Source organism: Ambystoma mexicanum, chromosome 11, assembly GCF_040938575.1.
Source record: "Ambystoma mexicanum isolate Mex_15411 chromosome 11, UKY_AmexF1_1, whole genome shotgun sequence".
NCBI classification, from domain to species: Eukaryota; Metazoa; Chordata; class Amphibia; order Caudata; family Ambystomatidae; genus Ambystoma; species Ambystoma mexicanum.
The window spans coordinates 1,312,322,948-1,312,341,275 of record NC_090934.1 but is presented as its reverse complement, the minus strand read 5'-3'; the positions used below and the strand labels follow the sequence as shown (position 1 = coordinate 1,312,341,275).

The 18,328-nt window shown below is 44.8% G+C and overlaps 1 protein-coding gene across 4 annotated transcripts in view; it reads right to left on the bottom strand.

The window, feature by feature from the left end:
- Positions 1-18,328, bottom strand: part of DMXL2 (Dmx like 2) — a 2,950,233-nt gene that overhangs the window by 927,654 nt on the left and 2,004,251 nt on the right. The gene's annotated exons all lie outside the window — the stretch shown is intronic.

The following is an 18,328-nucleotide window of genomic DNA, read 5'->3' as shown; positions in this document are numbered from 1 at the left end:
AACAGGAAATAGAGGACATTAAAGACTATAGGACTTCACTGAGAACTACGTGAAGTTCAGCCAATGAAGAAAAACCTGGTAAATGTGGACCTTACAAATGAACAAGCTAATTCCTGTATGAATAAAAGAAATAGACAAAATGTGGTTGAGAGATACATTGTACAATACCAGCGATGATAGCATACATGATAAAGGGAACACATAAATCTATCTTCAGCAAGATAGAGGGCAAGGGGCTAGAGAAGCTAATTCAAAAGGAGGCTTGAGAACTGGAGTTTTCCCAACTTCTTTCAAGCACTGCCTTATGCACCCTTGGCTTAAGAAACCCTCGGCCGACCCCTCCATTCCAGCAAACTACTGCCCTATCTCCATCACCCTTTTCCTGGGCAAACTCCTGGAGAAGCTGGCCGTCTCTCAGCTCACCCTCCACACTGAATCTGCTGGTTGCCTCCACAACCATCTGTCTGGCTTTAGAGCTTCCAGAGGCATGGAAATTGCTCTTCTGAACACCCGCAGAGTCTGTCTGCAAGTCTCTGTGACACCCTGGGATTCACAGGTCAGGCTCTGTCATGGTTAACCTCCTTCCTTTCCAACCGCCCATCCCAGGTAGAACTTGGGTCCTTTCTCTCTACTATCCTCCTAGTTCTTCAAGGTCTACATGGCTGCCCTGACACGTTTGATTGCCAGATTCACCTCGAACTTCCAGTGTTATGCAGATGACATGCAACTCTCCTTCAGATTACCTTCAGCCACCTCCTCTACCTCGCTCATATCTGACTGTCTGCAATTCAGTCATGGTGTGCTGCAAACACCCTCTGCCTCAACGCCAGTAAGACTGATATAATTCGCATTGGGACTCCTGCTCCCGCTTTCCCACTCTCACTCTGGCCGGCCACCCTTGGCCCTGCGCCCGCACCCATCTGCAAGGCAAAAAACATTGTGGTCATCTTCGACTCCACTCTCTCTCTCTCCACTCACATTTCAGACACCTCTAAAAAGTCCAACTACCAGCTGCACCTCCTCAGAGGTACTCTTCCTTTTCTCACCATCCGCCAGAGCCCTGGTTCTCTCAAGGCTCGACTACTGCAACAGCCTCTTTCTCAACCTCCCCGCCTCTGCTTTGCATGCTCTGCAACTCACCCAGAACAGAACTGCAAGGCTTATCTTTGGCCTCAAGCCCAGGCACTGCATCTGTCCGGCGCTGAAATCCCACCACTGGCTCTCCGTGGCTGCAAGGATCAAGTTCAAGAGCCTCTGCATTGTCCACAAGGCTTTCTGGGGCTCAGGACCCAACTATCTGCATCAAAGCATTCCTAATAATGTCCCTCCCGAGCGCTCCGCTCATCTACCTCCAACGTTCGGCGAGTGAGCCGGTTCTCCAACCAGAGATTTGGAGGGAGATCTTTATCCTCAGCAGGGGTCTCCCTCTGAAATATTCTCCCTGCCGCCCTCCGTCTTGAGCCTGATCTCTAAGTTCCGGAATCTCCTTAAGACATTCCTCTTCTCCTCTTCCTTCTCTCTAAACTCACTCTGTCCTGCTAACCTCTCTCTCCACTCTATCACTCTCTCCCTCCCTTTCCACCCAGCATGTCGACTGGCCGCTGGGCGTAACTCAGAGTCTCACAGGTCCCTGGCACCCCCACCAGTCCTCCTGCACTTGCCAGAGGGCCTGCACCTGCCCAATTGCTACTGCACTTGGTCAATGATCCATGAGAATGGCATCTCTCAGCAAGGGGAAGACTACACTTAATGCACACCAAACAAGCAGAAAAAAAGCTTATTGTATTTAAAGCAGAGGGTGTATATATAAAGACAAATAAAGCAGATAGAATGTTAGCCAGACAATTAAAACAGAAAATGGTGGCCCAAACAACACAGGTGGTGGAAGACACAATAGGAAAGAGACTAACGACAAATGAAGAAATAATAACTCAGTTCCAAGCATTTTACTCAGCACTATATAAATCAGACTCCCCAGATCAAGTGTTACAAAATAATCACTTGCCATCACCTGAATTGGAGAACATTTTGGAAGCTGATAGAGTAAGTTTAGACAATATTACCCAAGAGCAAGTGTTGTACATAATAGCTAACCTTCCTATAAATAAGTCGCTAAGACCAGATGGGTAAATTGCCTCTTTTATATAAAAAGTTCTGATCAACCCTAGTCCCGATATTAACTGACCTCTATAATTTCGCTGCAAAAGTGGCAAAATAAATTCAATGGAAGAGGAAAAATCATTTTAATTCCGAAACCAGGGAAAGACCCAGTAAAATGCAGGTCGTACCGTCTGATTGCTCTTATGAATTTTGACACACAATATATACAAAAATCCTTGTTAATCGATTATAAGCCATTATACCCAATCTCATCCATCCCGATCGGACAGGATTTATGAAAGGGAGACAAACCCACGATAACATCCGGCAAATCTGTCACCTTAATGAAAAGGTGGCTAAGAAGAAGGCCGAGGCCATTTAGTGTAATTAGATGCTGAAAAAGCATTTCATTGTGTAGAATGGTCCTTGTTCGACACCCCAACCGCTATAGGTTTTGGTCCCAAGTTTCTAGCGATGGTACGAGCGAATTATGTGAACCCTTCAGGAGATTTCTTATAAATGGTCATCTATCCTTGCAGGTTTCCGTCCGTAGAGGAACGAAACAAGGGTGTCCCCTTTCACCTCTTCTTTATGCTATACACTTAGAACCTCCATTTCGGGCATACGCAGAGGATCTGCTTCTGGCGATTACTTACCTGGGAACTTCATTACACGCGGCACTTACTCAATTAGAAAGTTTTCGCAAAATACCTGGTCTCAAAATTAATATTACAAAGTCGGAAATATTAAATCTCGGGCTCACACAAAGTGAATTGTCCAAAGCAAAGGAAGCATCAGAGCCTTGTTAGAGGCCGAAAGGTATTCAGGTGTTGGGAGTAAACATCACACATTCACTTGGGGAATTCTATTCTGCCAACTTCCACCCGCTGTCGACGGAGATTCAGAAGATTCTACAATCCTGGTGCCCTCTCATGGTTTCATGGCTTAGTCGGATTAATTCAATTAAGATGGTAACTCTACCTAAGGTATTATATTTGTTGCAGGCCCTCCCGATTCGTGTTACGACCGCCTTTTTTCGTACATTCCATAAAAAAATATCAAGCTTCATATGGAATAATAAAGCTCCCCGTGTTGCATTGAAAACGTTAATGCTCCCCCCAAACAGGGGAGGAGGAGGACTCCCTAACTTTAGAGAATATTATAGAGCAGCACAGCTGTGAGTGATAAAGGAATGGTTTGGGGACAGGTCCAATAGGAGATGGTGTCATATGGAAAGAGCTATAGTGGGGCCTAGAATGGGAGAGAAATTGTAGCTGCCTAGGATAGATAGACCTCGGCACATTCACCAAAGCGAGATTACTAGGGAAGTGGAGGAAATATGGGTTCAGTGCGATCAAGCAACATCAAATGACCTTGTTTACCTCCCCTTTACACCTCCGTTTGCGAACCCGCAATTTACCCCGGGAAGGCTTGCTAATTCCTTCTCTGAATGGAAAACAACTGGTTGTACTAAGTTCTGAGACATGTTCTTGGGGCAAGACATTAAGTCTTTTGCTCTGTTTAAAGAGGAACTTGCCCTCCAGGAGAGTCTGCGGTCCAAATACTTTCAGGTTTGCCACTGGTTGATGGCTCCATATAATAAGTCAGCGGCGCTAACACCATTCAAGCAATTCTTTCCTTCAAATATGAGGCGATCAGCATCTAAACTTACAAGTTTCTAATAGATGATCCCCCGTTAAGTGTTGTCACTTATGAACAGCTTAACTCCCTAGCCTCCTCCACAGTTTACACAGCTAAACTCATTGCAGTAAGCCGTAAATTCCTGTCCACACAAAATTGTATCACACTTGCTAGCACTCTCATTCTGTCAAAACTAGACTACTGTAACATCTTACTGCTAGACACAACCAAGAAAGACCTGATGCAAGTACAACTACTACAAAATGAAGCTCTTATAGTAGCCCTAGGCCTAAAGAAAAAGTGATCACATTTCACAAACTAGGAGAGACTGTCACTGGCTCCCCCATCCTAGCTAGGATCCTATACAAAACCCTCAATACTACTCATAATTGTATTACCCAAAATGCCCCTTCTTACCCGATTGCCTGCCTCACACGCAAAACGTCCTCTAGGTTCCTAATATCCAACAACAGTACCCTCCTTTGTGTTCCCCGCTTCAAGAACTCAAGAACCAAAGATTCCTGCTTCACTGTAGCAGCCCCTAGATTTTGGAACACTCTGCTTACCGGGATCAGTAGTGAGACCTCCCACACCCACTTTAAGAAACTACAAAAAATGTGGTTGTTCAATAGATTTTGACATCTTTTGGAGGTGACACCACACCCTAAGACTCAAGTAATCTGAACTTGTATATATTGTAACCATACAAACTGTGACATGACTCCGTCAGTAACTCTGTTATATTTTTAATATATCCTCTTTGTACATTTTGTAATCCTTTCTATAACTGTACTTAATATTGTTGTACCAAACTCCATTGTATGGATATTCTGTACTGTGTTATAAGCTTTTTCCCTGTAACCAGCGGGTATTACTTACTACCTGTAACTTACGCCGCGATACCTCTGGGTTTGGGCGTACTAACAAATACAATAAATAAATAAATAAAATAAAAACCCTGTGGTGTATACCAACAAATGAAGCATGGTCCCGATTATGGTCAGATATCCCAAAAATGACTAGGTCTATACAGATCAGGGAATTTTGGTTTAAATTAACGGGGGGGGAGAGAGAATTGGTTACATGTTTGGTGGTCATGTCCTAAGCTCTCCCAATTCTGGAGGGAGTTGCAGACGATTATGAAGGAAATGTTTGCTTTTAAGACAGACATTCTTAGGCGAAACCCTGTTAGGTATGGCACAACAGGACAATCTACTGGCCAAAGTACAAGAGGAAGGCTTTTTTTATTCTTCAGTTGGCGGCCCTCCTGGTTCTGGCTCAGAATAGGAAATATGAAGACCCTCCACACATTAAAGACTGGTACCATAAACTATGCAATTGTTTATCTTTGGAATGGGTCACCTATTCGATTCAAGGGGAACAGGACACGTTTCATCTGAATGGGCCCTGATTCTGAACTTTCTGCATGGAGACTATATGGAACAATATTGTTTGCAGAACTTACGAATACTGGATATAATCTGAAATAAAAGATTTATTATCCTGTATACAGGGGGGGGAATTGAGTGTTGGGGGGGAGGATAATTGAGGGGTAGGGAGCGGGCAGGAAGGCTTGGAAGGGGACATTTTCACTTTATTTAGTTTCAGTTTTGTAAATTTGAAAACCCAATAAAAACACTGATTTTAAAAAAAAGAAATTGATAGGTGATCTCCACCACTAAACTATGTGAAATCATTAAAGTGAAATTCCCAAATCATTAGAACATCACACAGGTTGATCAGCAAACGGGAAGCAGATTGTTTGTTTACAGATCATCCCAAAGTGCTCACATTCTATTCCCTGCCTAAAATACACAAGAACAAGAAGAACTTACCCTCAGTCGACCTTTAGTGTGTGGTATGGACTCTTTCAGCCACTATCCAAGTTTGCAGATTTCCATTTTAAAAGCATTTGTCTGTCAAAATACGACTGAGGCAATTAAGGAATTAGTGAATTTCTACTTAGAGCCCAAGTAAAATATATCCACTGGACTTGATATATATGGTATGATATGGCATTTATAATGCACCTATACACAAGAGTTTAAAGGCGTGACAAGGCAAGGGAAGGGAAACGGGGAGAGGACAAAAAACAACGATCTTACTCAGCGTGTTGACAGTGAGATCACCTAAGTGCAGGGGAGGGGGGCTGAGAGGATGGGCAAGTGCAGGACAAGGAATGAACATAACAAGTAGTGCAGCCAACAGGTAGAAGTGCAGACAACAAGTGTGTAATAAGTGCAGGAATGGGGACTTGAAGGTTACAGATACAGACCACAAGTGGAGGGGGTGCCAGGAGACAGTGCGGTTGTGCAGCTGGATGGGCAGGGACCGAGGGTGGCCAAGTGACCAGTGCATGTATCAGACAGGAGATGAGCAGAGGCGAGGAGGAGACAAGGCAGAAGCAAAGAGGAAGGTCTTGAGGTGCTTCCGGAACTAGAGATGATTCGTCTCAAGTTTCAACGAGGCAGGGAGGCTGTTCCACAGGGAGGCATCAGATAAAGAAAGATCTGCCCCCAACTTGTTGCTTGGAAAAGCGACTGACCCTCAAGGAGGTTAAGGGGCAAAGAGCTCGCGTAGGAAGATATTTCTGTAGAGAGAGTTGGAGGTATTGCAGTCCCAGGCCCCAGAAAGCCTTGTGGACAATGCAGAGGGCCTTGAACTTGATCCTTGCTGCCACTGGGAGCCCATGAAGAGATTTCAGAGCTGGAGAGATACGATCCCTGGGCTTGAGGCCAAGGATACGTCTTGCAGTCCTATTCTGTAGCAGTTTGAGGACAGAGAGTGGAGGCAGGTAGATTTAGAAACAGGCAGTTGCAGTAATCAAGCCTAGAGAGAATCAGAGCTCTTTAGACGATGAGCTTCTAGGGGAATGTGAGGAAAGGACTTATACTGGACACTTATACTTATACTTATGCTTGTAAATTGTGTTTCTCCTTGCATTTGTTATGCTTGTAACATTAAATAATTCTTCTCAAAAGGAATATTGTGTTTCAGAACCCATTGTGGTATTAAATTGTGAATTTTACTTTACTTGTTTGACTTTTGAATATCTATATGTTTAACCACCCTTGTGACGTATGTAGAAAGTGTGCAGGGGACGGGAGGATCCCAAATTTGGGTTGTCTTCTCTTTCTTTATTAAGTAGGGCTTTGTGCCAAGGCCCTTTTCCTCCCCCGCACCTCAAAACATTTATAACCAGTCACAACTGGGCTTGTAAAAATATTTGCTACTAGTTGTTCTCCGATACATTAGGTGTGCACTGCTTATCGCATTTTCTTGTACTGTACTCCTAGTCCACAGTCCCCTTTTGCTACATACTCACGAGCAATGTCCTAAATCTAAGAATAGATGCACTGTGCACAGATAATGGCCTACAGTGCATGCTGCCTCGCTTCTAAGCAACACCCGCCAGTCAATTTCTTCCCCCAACAGTCAAGCTAGCTATCAACTTCTTATTAGGAGGTTGGGCATATGGAGGCAAGGAGAATAAGGACTAGGAGTACCAAAGTCATCACAGAAAGCAAAAAAGTAAATAGTTTTTTTTAAACGTGCTTCATGCCGGACTGCAGCCTCCAGGCATGGGGCTAGATCTTGAACCCATGCTGCTTGGTGCTTCCAACATGATTTTCTTACTCCAGTGTCCCGTTCACTTTCCTCCAAGCTTATCGGAAGATGCCATGTTCAACCAATTTCCAGGAGGAGGAAGCTTTCTTAAGAGTAAATGTTTAGTACAACTACTACAATCAAAGGTGAAAGAGGCACAGTCAAGCGATATACCTCACTTCTAAAAGGAAATGTCTTTGGAAAATTTGACTTACCAAGCGCTGTGGCCCGAAAAAAATGTAAAAATTTAAAAATGAACCATGCTACCTGGTGCTGTGCTCGCGGATCAAGCCATGTTCAAATGTGCCAAGTCGTGTTGATCCAGGTTTCGACAACAAGCTCTAAGCAGTTTGATTTGATGCTGGAGTGGTGCAGTTCCATGAACCCACCGGTTTAGGTTCGACCACGGGCCAGCCCAATACAATCAGTGCACCTGATTGAGACGACGGGCGAGATGAGAGACAATGCTTCTGGCAGTTCTAGTCGAGATCCGGGTCAGCTCTATTCGAAGATTCTCAAAGTGATGTTTGAAAATATGGCGGTTGCAATGTTGAGCTGTAACAGCAAAAGACTCTGCTGGAACGGTGTAGAGGCTAACAGGTTTGAAGAAGCAAACAGACTTGCACAGAGTGCCAAAGGCAGCACTGCAGGTTTTGTCTGGTACAAAGGTTTTCGAATGCAGTTGACATGGGCTCTAGGATGTTTCGAAGCAGCGGAACACAGGAATCCAGCAGCTTTCGCTTCTCAGGTGCTGAGTCCCAATCTAGGTGCTCAGGGACAGAATGGGTCCTTTTCCTATTCACTCCCACTCCAGGGGGTTTAGCTGGGACCTGCAGGAGTCCTTCACATCCAGTGTGGAGCCTGGGAACTAGTGCAGATGGAAGGTAGTGCAGTCGTGGTCCAACAGCAGTCAATGTTGCTTGGAGATTGATGGGCAGAGCTCCACTATGACATGGGACATCGTTCTTCACCTCTGGTAGCCTCCCAACAGGGCTCAAGCAAATGTGTCTGTCTTCTGTAAAAGTCCAAAAGGAATTCAAGGAGCAGTCTAGTCCTTATATAGGCAAAAGGTCACAGGGCTTGGATGAAAGAAAGCCTGCTTTAAGGGGTCCAAAGTCTGGCCCCCATCACAAGTGACTTTTTGCCTTCTTGCATCATAACCAAAGTACACTGTTCTGCAGGAAATGGAAGAGACAGGAAGGATGGAGAAGCATATAGAAAACAAAGATAGAGGAACCCTTCCACCAGTACCTTCTGCGCGGACCATTGTAGCTCCACCCTCTACCCAAGCCTGCAGCTTCAATGGCAGTTTGTTATGCAATACCCTGATATGAGGCCCTTTTGTTATAGTTGTGCCTCTTTGAAGCATGGTTCCCAGAGGTCCTCCTGCTGAGAGTTTCCTTGGCTGGAGAAAGGAGTTAACGAACCTCTCAAAAGGATCAAAGAAAGACAGCTTGCCTGCATATTATTCTTGCTGGAGCAGAGACAGGCTGCCTGGCTACAAATCCATATACATTCCAGAGAGGAGTGGAGCTCACAGCATTGACACGAGTAAGATACAAATCTGTTGTGGCTTTAATAATTGTAGGTACCATCGGTTAACATGCCAAAACCCAGATGGTCTTCACAGTCATTATGGTCTTGTAACAGATATGCAGGTTTTATACGCAGCCTTTTGTGTCACAGCAGCTGTCAAACAGGGTCCATGCAGCCTTTGAACATGCTTTATTGCACTGAAGAGCAGGAGCTGCAGATCAGGAGACTGAAGCAAAAGGGCACATGTGTTAACTAGGCTTTTGGGGTGGAGCTTTTCTGGAGGGGGTCTAAACAGCAGATCATTCTTGGCTTCTACAACCTTATCAGAAGGCAATCTTTCTCAGACTTCCTCTGAGAAGAGGAAGTATGCTATGCAAACAATTTCTGGAGGACAGCATTTGGCCTACAACAGTGTTTGCAGAAGGCAGATGGAAAAGCCCACATGGCTGCCTTGCTGATAACTTCCCAGGGCGCATAGCTTTGAAAAGCCTCAGCCAAAGGAGGACCTTTAGGAGGAACCTTACCGTGAGACATGTAGTATTCAGAAATAGAGGACACAATCTATTGGGCAGTATAGGACTTAAATGCCTTCTTGGCTAGTTGGGAAAAACACTTTGGGAAACACATCCTAAAATCTTAGTGCACAACGAACATGCAGAGCATAAAGACGTGAAGAACATGAGAAGAATCACCTCTTGCGCAAAGTAAAAAGAAGATAGACCACCACCTTTTGGAAGAAACGCAAGGAGAGTATGGAAAACCACCGTATTCCTATTAAACCATCTTTATGACTCAGACGAGGAGAGAAAGTGAATTCCACTGATTTGCCTGGCCTATGACACTACAACCAAGAAGGAACAACTTCCAAGCCAATAGCTTGATAATGGCTTTCACCATGGGTTTTTGCAATAAAACAGACAAACTATATTTAGGACTCACACCAGGCGATGGACTCACGTTGGTTGAAAAATCCTAGCAAGGCCATCAAAATTGTATTTTATTCCTGTGTCAGAGGTACACAAGGTAAGACATCAGAGTTTGTGTTGGCCCAGATAGTCACAAGGTAACTGCAACACGACTCAATCTTGGTACTAGAGATTCCCAAGCTTGAATTGAATGAAAGTACCTGGTCCAAGATTAAGGTTTGATGTCCCTGTCCAAAGACCAATGAAAGAGTCTGAGACACCTGCTCCTGTATTGGTTTTTGTTAGAATCCTTTCCAACTGAATACATCATATACTTACATTTCTGATGCAGATTAAGTTGATCTAGGCTCCCGCATTTGCTATTCCTGAAAGAAGTGAACAGATCACCTTGTGAGCCCAGTGGCAGTGACACAGTTGGTACAGGCTGCAAGAAAGGATTTCCCAGTTATGGTTCGGCTACTCTAACCTGCTCACACTGTCTACCACGACAATGTTGTAACCTGGCAACTATACTACTCTGGTAGATTTCAAGGGTATCGGGTAATAATGTCCCTGTGGAAAAAGTCGTCAGGTTGGCGACTTTTTAAAGAAAATGCATTAATGATGCACCTTCCAGGCTATCAAACACTTTCCGCAAATATTCAAGGACTGGAGGTCATATATAATTATACCCCTCCTAGAATATTTGGGGAAAGAATTTTGATAGCCAGGAAAAAGTCACCAGAACCTGATAACTTTTTCACTGGGACATTATTACATGGAACCGATTTCAAGCTGTACAGCATATACCCAGATTTCTACCATCAGGGAACATAAGAGACGAATTGGTGCCCCACCGTTTGTTGATGTAAAACATACAGAAGGTGTTGATTTTCTATCCTAGCATCACTTTGATTGATTGGGTATTTATAATGCGCCTATAGACAGCGTGTTTCGAGGCACAACAAGACGAAAGGGTGGAGGAAAAGGGAGGACAAAACAAAAACAATCCTACTAGGCCTTGTGGCATTCAGAAAGTGCAAGTGCAGTAAGAGAAGTGCAGGGGAGAGCGGGGTCAGGGGGAAGTGCTGGTGAAAGTGGCAGGGCTCATGAAATAAAGGGAGGCCAGGTGGACAAAGCCAGGTGAAAACAGAGTGCAGGTGAAAAAAGGTGCACAAGCTAAGTGCGAGGTAAAGGGCAGGAAGGGCTACCAGGGTGCAGGCCCAGTCAGACATGTCAGGGGGAGGATCCCGGAAGGGTAAGTGCAGGTAGAGAGTGGGAGCAAGGGGGATCCAGGGAGACAAAGTGCAGTGGTAGACTGGAAGGGGGGGCGGTGCCATGAAGAATCTGAAGGAACCAGGCAGCCAGTAAAGAAGCAGACAGGGACATTAGCAGGGGAGCAGGGAGAGGGAAGGAAGAGGAGAAAAGGAAGATCCTGAGATGCTTCCCGAATTTAAGGAGATGCGGCTCAAGTATGAGAGGGGCAGGGAGGTCATTCCAGAGAGAGGCACCTGCGGAGGAGAGAGATCCATCCCCCACTCTATGCTTGGAAAGCGTCTGATCTGCAGAGAGTTAGCGCTAGACGACCGAAGGGCTCTAGCAGGGAGGTATTTAGGGAGAGAGAGTTGGGTATAGAGGGGTCCCAGGCCCCAGAAAGCCTTGCGGAAGATGCAGAGGGTCTTGAACTTGATCCTCGCAGCAACCGGGAGCCAGTGTAGAGATTTTAGGGCTGGAGAGATGCAGTCCCTGGGCTTGAGGCCAAGAAAAGGTCTTGCAGTCCTATTGTGAATTAGTTGAAGAGGGTGAAGGGAGGAGTTAGGCAGATTAAGGGAGAGGCTGTTGCAGTAGTCTGCCTCGAGAGGACCAGAGCACTGGAGACATTGAGTTTCTGGGGGAAGTGGAGGAAAGGTTGAATGCCTCCGAGGTGCAACCGAAAGGGGGCCTTCTTGGCAAGGTCTGTGATGTGAGGAGAGAAGGAGAGAGAGGAGTTGAAGGTGACACCATGACAATGCCATTCCGATAGACATTAATGATGACCTTGGAGGACAGGAATGCTTTGGTTACTTGGTTTTTAAATGTGGGAGTCCCATTTAAGATCCCAGGAAATGTTAACACCAAGATAGCAGAAAGAGCTCACCCACTACATTTTCTTGCATTTGATAGATACTACATTCCCAACTTTGGACTTGCCTATGTTGATTGTTAGAACCTATTGCCCCATGTAATCGTTGAACCTGATAACCAATGTCTGTAGAGCATTTTTAGTTCTTGTTAGCAGGACTGTGTCGTCAGCGTAAATTAGTGCGCATATTTTCAGACCTGCCATCTTGGGGACTTCACTTGTCAATTTAGACAGGGCACACGATGATGAGTTTATATATTATTGAAGAGTAATGGCACTAAAACGCAACCTTATCTCACTCCTCGAGTTGTTAGAAATGCTGGGTTAATTTCCCTGCGTTTTCTGCCCTCGTCCTTGCTGATAGGTTAATGTGCATTTCAACCATGACTTGCGCCATTGACTGAGGCATTCGAGTGTGTGCAGAACTAACCAGTTTTTCTCACGGTTTATGCAGTTGAATTTCGTTGAGAGATTCATAAATCCAGCTATTTTGCCCTTCTGTACCCCTGCATGTATTTATCCAGGATGAGGTTTAGGTTAATGATTTGGCCAATTGTACCTATGCCCTCCCGAAAGCCATATTGATATTCTGACAGGATTCGATTTTCTTTTTCCCAATCTATAATCTTACAGTGCCTGGCCAAAACACTTTGCTGTGGTGTTAATTAAAGAAATTGTCTGAAAGCATACGGGATCGTACCTATTCCTTTCTTAAAGATTGGTATAATGATTGCCTCCCTCCAGGAGTTTCGAATGATCTTTTGTTGCGATACAATATTAAATATCAAGGTAGCTACCAGAAAAACCTACCAACCTTTCCTACTTTAAAAACTCTATCGGAACTGAGCCTGGCCCTGTGGATTTGCCGTTTGTCAGGCCTGTTAATGCTCTTCCTACTTCACTGATGGATAATCTCTAGGTTTCGAAATGTCTTCGTTACAGGAGAGCAATTTTGTAAATGTTAAGTCCTTATGGACCAGAGTCATAACTGCATATTATACAGTGCAGAAAAATGCCCTATCCATTTGGCTTGGCCTACCAAGTCTGTCGAGTCATGTACCAAGTCTGTTTTGTCATGTAAAGGCTTGTGGGTAGCATTCAGGCCATCCGCAACCATTCTCCAATAGGTTTTTTGGTTGCCTGTTACCACTGTCTATTCTTTATCCAAGCCTGCTCAGTCAGTTCCGATTTCCTGGCCCTTAATATCTTTTTATGGGTTACCCTGGCATTAGCTATTTCTGCTTGGGCTCCATTTTGTGATCACAGGATCTGGTTCTTGCTCATAATCTAGTCACGCAGGAGGCTACATCCTATTCTGATTCAGTTTCGGCCCTGCAGGTTCCGGCTGTCCGATGGAGCCAGTGTTGCAAGGCCCCCCCACAGCCCAAGCCAGCAGTGGAACTGGCATTGAAGGTGAGTGAAGTGGAGGAGCTGCTGGCATTGCCTGTGGCAAAACAAACTGGAGGTATCAGCCCTTTAAAGTAGGACGTCATGGTGGAGGAGTGCATTAACCCATTGAAACGCTTCAAAAATCCTGACCTGGTTCGAAGTATGGATGGTAAAGTGGTCCGCCGGTGGGAATGACAGCCGGGTTCCACAATGGTTGATGGTACGGTGTGGTCTGCAGGTCAGAAATGCATGACACCGTGCAAGGATGATGAGATGTCAACCTTGAAGCGGAGGTCATGGCCGCTCACTCCACCCGGGCAAAGAAGGATCCCCTGCTCAATATGGGTGGCAAAGTCATTGAGAAAAACCCTCTCCTCTACCCATGTGACCGTTCACTCCCATGAAAAAAAGTATAAACAACGCCTGCAATGATGACATGGCTGAAGCAGTCTATTGTTGCAGTCAAAATAGCACCAGAGCACTCCTTTGCGTGGCGCATGATTTTGCCTTGGCAAGACTGTGATGCACCTAGATAGATTTGCCTTACCCATGCTCAGAGCATTCAGATGTTGAGGGATTGCTTCGGGGCAGAGCCATGGTACAAGGTTCAGAAGGTGGTGCACTTGTGGCATCTACTACATGGGACAATGAAAAGGAAAGCAAGGATCAGGTGGAACGAGCACAAGTCATGCACACGAACAAAGAACAAATTAATCTGTAGCACAACACTTCATGGAACATGGACATACGATTCTACAAATTAAGTTCCAGGTGCTAGGAGTAGTGAAAATAAAGGAATATTGAAGGTGTCATTGAAAGAAAGAGAGGACAGAGAGAAGCCTTCTGGGTGCACAGGGTACAGTCACTTGTGCTCCATGGCATGAACTAAGAGCTTAACCAGCATGGTTTTAAAAATGAAGTGTGCTGTCAACACGTTTACTGTATCTCACACTCAATATTATCTATATCTTCCAACTTTGACTAACACCAATCTACACCCACATCCCCTCTTTCTCGCAGCTGCACCTCTGGATGCCTTATTAACCGTTCTTAAGCGTACTGATGAGCTAGCTGGACACGCTGAGCGTGTGATGACTTTGGCTTCGGCTTAACCACTAGAGGTGACCTGCTGTTTGCGAATATGAGATTACAGGTTCCACATGCCTATGCAGCGTGTGCATTCGCCTTAGCATCTGGTTCGCTCGTCTCAACTAGTTCACAGTATTTATTGTAAATCATATCCACACTGTTTCAGCAACATATTGCCCTGTTTAAACGGTTTTTATGTGCATGCCTGCACTCGAGCTGTGTTAAAGATAAGATCACTGTGGTACACGCTGGGTCATCATAGACAGGAGTGCGCCCAGCACTCTCACTAGTAATAGATATACACTAGATATGGTCCGACACAAAATGGATGGTTCGACATCTCAGTGAAGTACAGCATTTGTTGCACTCCTGAACCTATCCTTTTTAGGCATCTTGCACTCTGATACACCGGTTATCACCAGCAATCTTTATTTATTTATTGGACAAGTGTTTCCAGGCACTAAATCATCGTGAACACCCTTAGGGCTCCTTTTCCATTAATGAATAGTCAAGCACGCTCTGTTTCCGCTACACGCATGCAGAGTCACAGACGGGTCAGGTGACTTGTTGGATAGAATAAGTTGAACAACACACCTGCAACACTCTAACGAGTGTGTGGCACGCAGTACGAGCACAAGCTTTCCACAGTGCAGGTAAGAGGTTACGATGTGAAGGTCACGAAGGTCAGGGACAATGGAACCAGTTACATACTGTATTCTGATCTGCACCCCTACAAACATGTAATTTTTTCACAGTTGTGGACACTGTCTGTAACATGTGTGGCGTTGGCAGGCTCTCACTGTACTACCACTGTTTTCCGTAAGGAATAGGTAATTATATGGCTTACTGTGGGGACTCATCCCACGAGATCTCGTAGCCCGCAAGATCTCTCGAGGCCGCAAGATCTCTCGAGGCCGCGAGATCTTGCACAGGAAGCGCACACGAACCAGAGAGCAGACAGATGCAGAGCAGACTGCCATGGCAACGGTCGTGCCCCAGTGCTCCTCCTGTATTGGGGCCCTACACTCCACTTAGCAGCCATACACCCTGGTGCTGCATTGCTTTATGCCCAGAGTGTAATTCCATGGCCATATGGGGCCTTGTGGGAGCTCTTGTAAATAGGTAAAGACTTAGGCAGAAAGTGACATGGTCAGTGCAGTGAAGCCAACTTCAGTGACACCCCAAAGACTCAACTGTGAGTATGTCAAGTGCTCTGCATGGTACAAGGTGTGTACAATAAACACCTTACAACCAATCTAGCATCCTGTGTTGATTGGGCCACCACATAATTGGCGACGAGGACCAGTGACAAACTCACACAGGAACCATGCAAGGTGCCATGCCGCCTCCGGCTTTATTCCAGTGCCCGGGCAGAACTACCATTCCCTGGCAACAGTGGGAGCCATTATACACCACTTACTTGGAGGCTTTGGGAGGTACCAGATATTCGACTGCCAGGAAGAAAGCCATGCTAGTCAACGCAATGGGTGTTGAAGGACAACGCATCTTCGCGTACCTGAAGGCAGAGCCCCCCTGCGGGGGCAATGGGGACGACGTGTATAAAGAGGCAGTTGGTCGCATCGTAAAGCGTTTCCTTACCAAAGAAAAAGTGGTTCTACAAAGGCTCAAATTCTATACCAGGAAGCAAAAAAGCAGTGAGCCAGTTAATGACTATATTACCCACACTTAAACTATACAATCTACTAGTTTGACATAAGTGAACATGTCCTTACACCATTCATGTAACTTTTGCAGTGTGCTGAAACGATTTGTGCAGACAAGATCGACTGTGCTCGCAGTTTGAGGAATTCAAGACCTAGCAATGCCAGGTCAGATCTGTTTAAGGAATTTGGTACCTCCAGACCTCTTTTCAACTACTACTTGAATGCATGCACTATTTGGTATCAGGTGTGCAGCTATTTGGGCTGTGAGTATCTAATATTAATGGATTGTTGGTTAACAGTTGTTTACCCATTTGGACAGTTAGCATTTAATAGGCACAGACATACTTACCGATCTAACTCCACCTTTCCCTTTTTCTTTTTTCTCCCCTCTATCTATTGTATGCCTTGATATGATTGCTCCAATGGTGAATATTGGTTGGCTTGTCGTTCTGTTTTAATAATTGCGTGCATTCAAAACCCACATGCTGGTTGTTTTTCCTGAATATCACACCTTGTTGGTAACTGAACATTTACCTCTAAACATAATATGCCTTAAGCTGATTGCTCCAATGATGTTTATTGGTTGGGTTATCTTGCCGTTTTAATAATTGCTTGCATTCAAAACTACATGCTGAGTGTTTTGCCTGGATATCACACCTTGTTGGTGATTGAACATTTACCTACACCACTGTCACAAATATCACAATGGGATATGCACGATATGGTCACTTTTATTAAAATGACACTGATCATTTCTACTGTTATCACATGTATAATGGTTTGTATTGGGTCCCCTGGACTGTTGGTAACTTGTAATACTTTGTGTACAGCTACTCGCCCTGATGATGGACATGTTGTCTGAAATGCATTGGCATAATAGCATTCTGGCACAGCCCGCTTAAAGTGGTCCTTTTTACTAAAATATAGTTTGGTCTTCTTTAAACTAAGAGCTTGATGTCTATTGATAGTCATGACACACTAACTGAACATCACTAAAATGAGTGCAAAGGAATGTTCTTCTACCCAATTGGCTGGAAAAAGGATGTGAAACCCTAACAGTCAGCCTAGGTCCAGATCACTGACAAGGTTCACAAGGACCCTCAGTGCTACCACATTCATGAGCTCAAAGGCATTGTTAACTCTCATGGTAGTTGTGTGGCTATCTATGATACTTTCCAGATTGGGATTTTCTTGAAAAGGAGCTGCCATGCCAAGGTGGTGAAGGGAAAGAAATGAAGGCTTCTCATCTTCTTTCTCTTTGATGGGACTAACCAGTGATCTGGTGGCGGCACATCAAAAATCTCTCCACACCTCCAGAGTCACTTCTTGCAGATCTGATCGGGAAAAGAGTTGCAGGCTACACAGTGGTCCCAGATGTGATGAGGCCACATGCACTCCAGATATAGTAAATGGGACTCAGGTGCTGAGAAGAGAGGGCATGACCTACAGCTGGAGAAGCCAACTCGCCCCAACATAAACCAGAGAGGAACCACTGAAGGGAGCCCGAAGAAAAAGTTAGAACCTGTTTTTCAAAACACAATAAAATAAAGAGCACTACAAGGAATCCATTACCGTTGGAGTGATAAGACAGACTGGTTGGTGCACACCTATAAGTATGTAGCAAAGGGTATGAAATGGAAGAATATATAGCAAAGTTCTTCTAATGCACAATTTGTAGATTTGTCCTGTCAACTCCTGCTCCTATAGCCTTCATCTCCTATAAGGCTACAGAGCCTCACGCAATACACCAAGTCCGTCTGGGTGACAAGTGACTCTGAATGGCCTGCCCACAGAACCATTTCGGCCTGAACATATGATGGATTTGAGGCACCATTGTTGGTTTCCAGCGAGTCCCACGGGAACTCTGCTTACCAAGACTTGTGTTCTGTTTGAGACACGAGCAATAATAGGCGGGTGTTCCCCCAGTCTAAATTAATAATATAATTTATTAAGAGAAGGAAGATCTGTGAATAGGGAAGATCTACAGCACAGATCAGAGTCTAAAATATCTTGGAGTTCCATGGGGATCTCCTGGGTGAATTAACATATGATTTGGGATATTGTATTTATCTGCAATATGTCCTCACTCTCAGCAAAAGATAAAACCAGTAATACTCAAAATAATTGCTTCTTTCAGGAGATCACAATGTGCATCAAGGATTTCATATCATGCCACAACTGTAGCCAGAGCAATTCAAAAAGTTTTTTGGGGATATTCACAATCAATATGGAAATAGAGGTATGTCATTTGATCAATTTCAATGGCTATTCCTTGG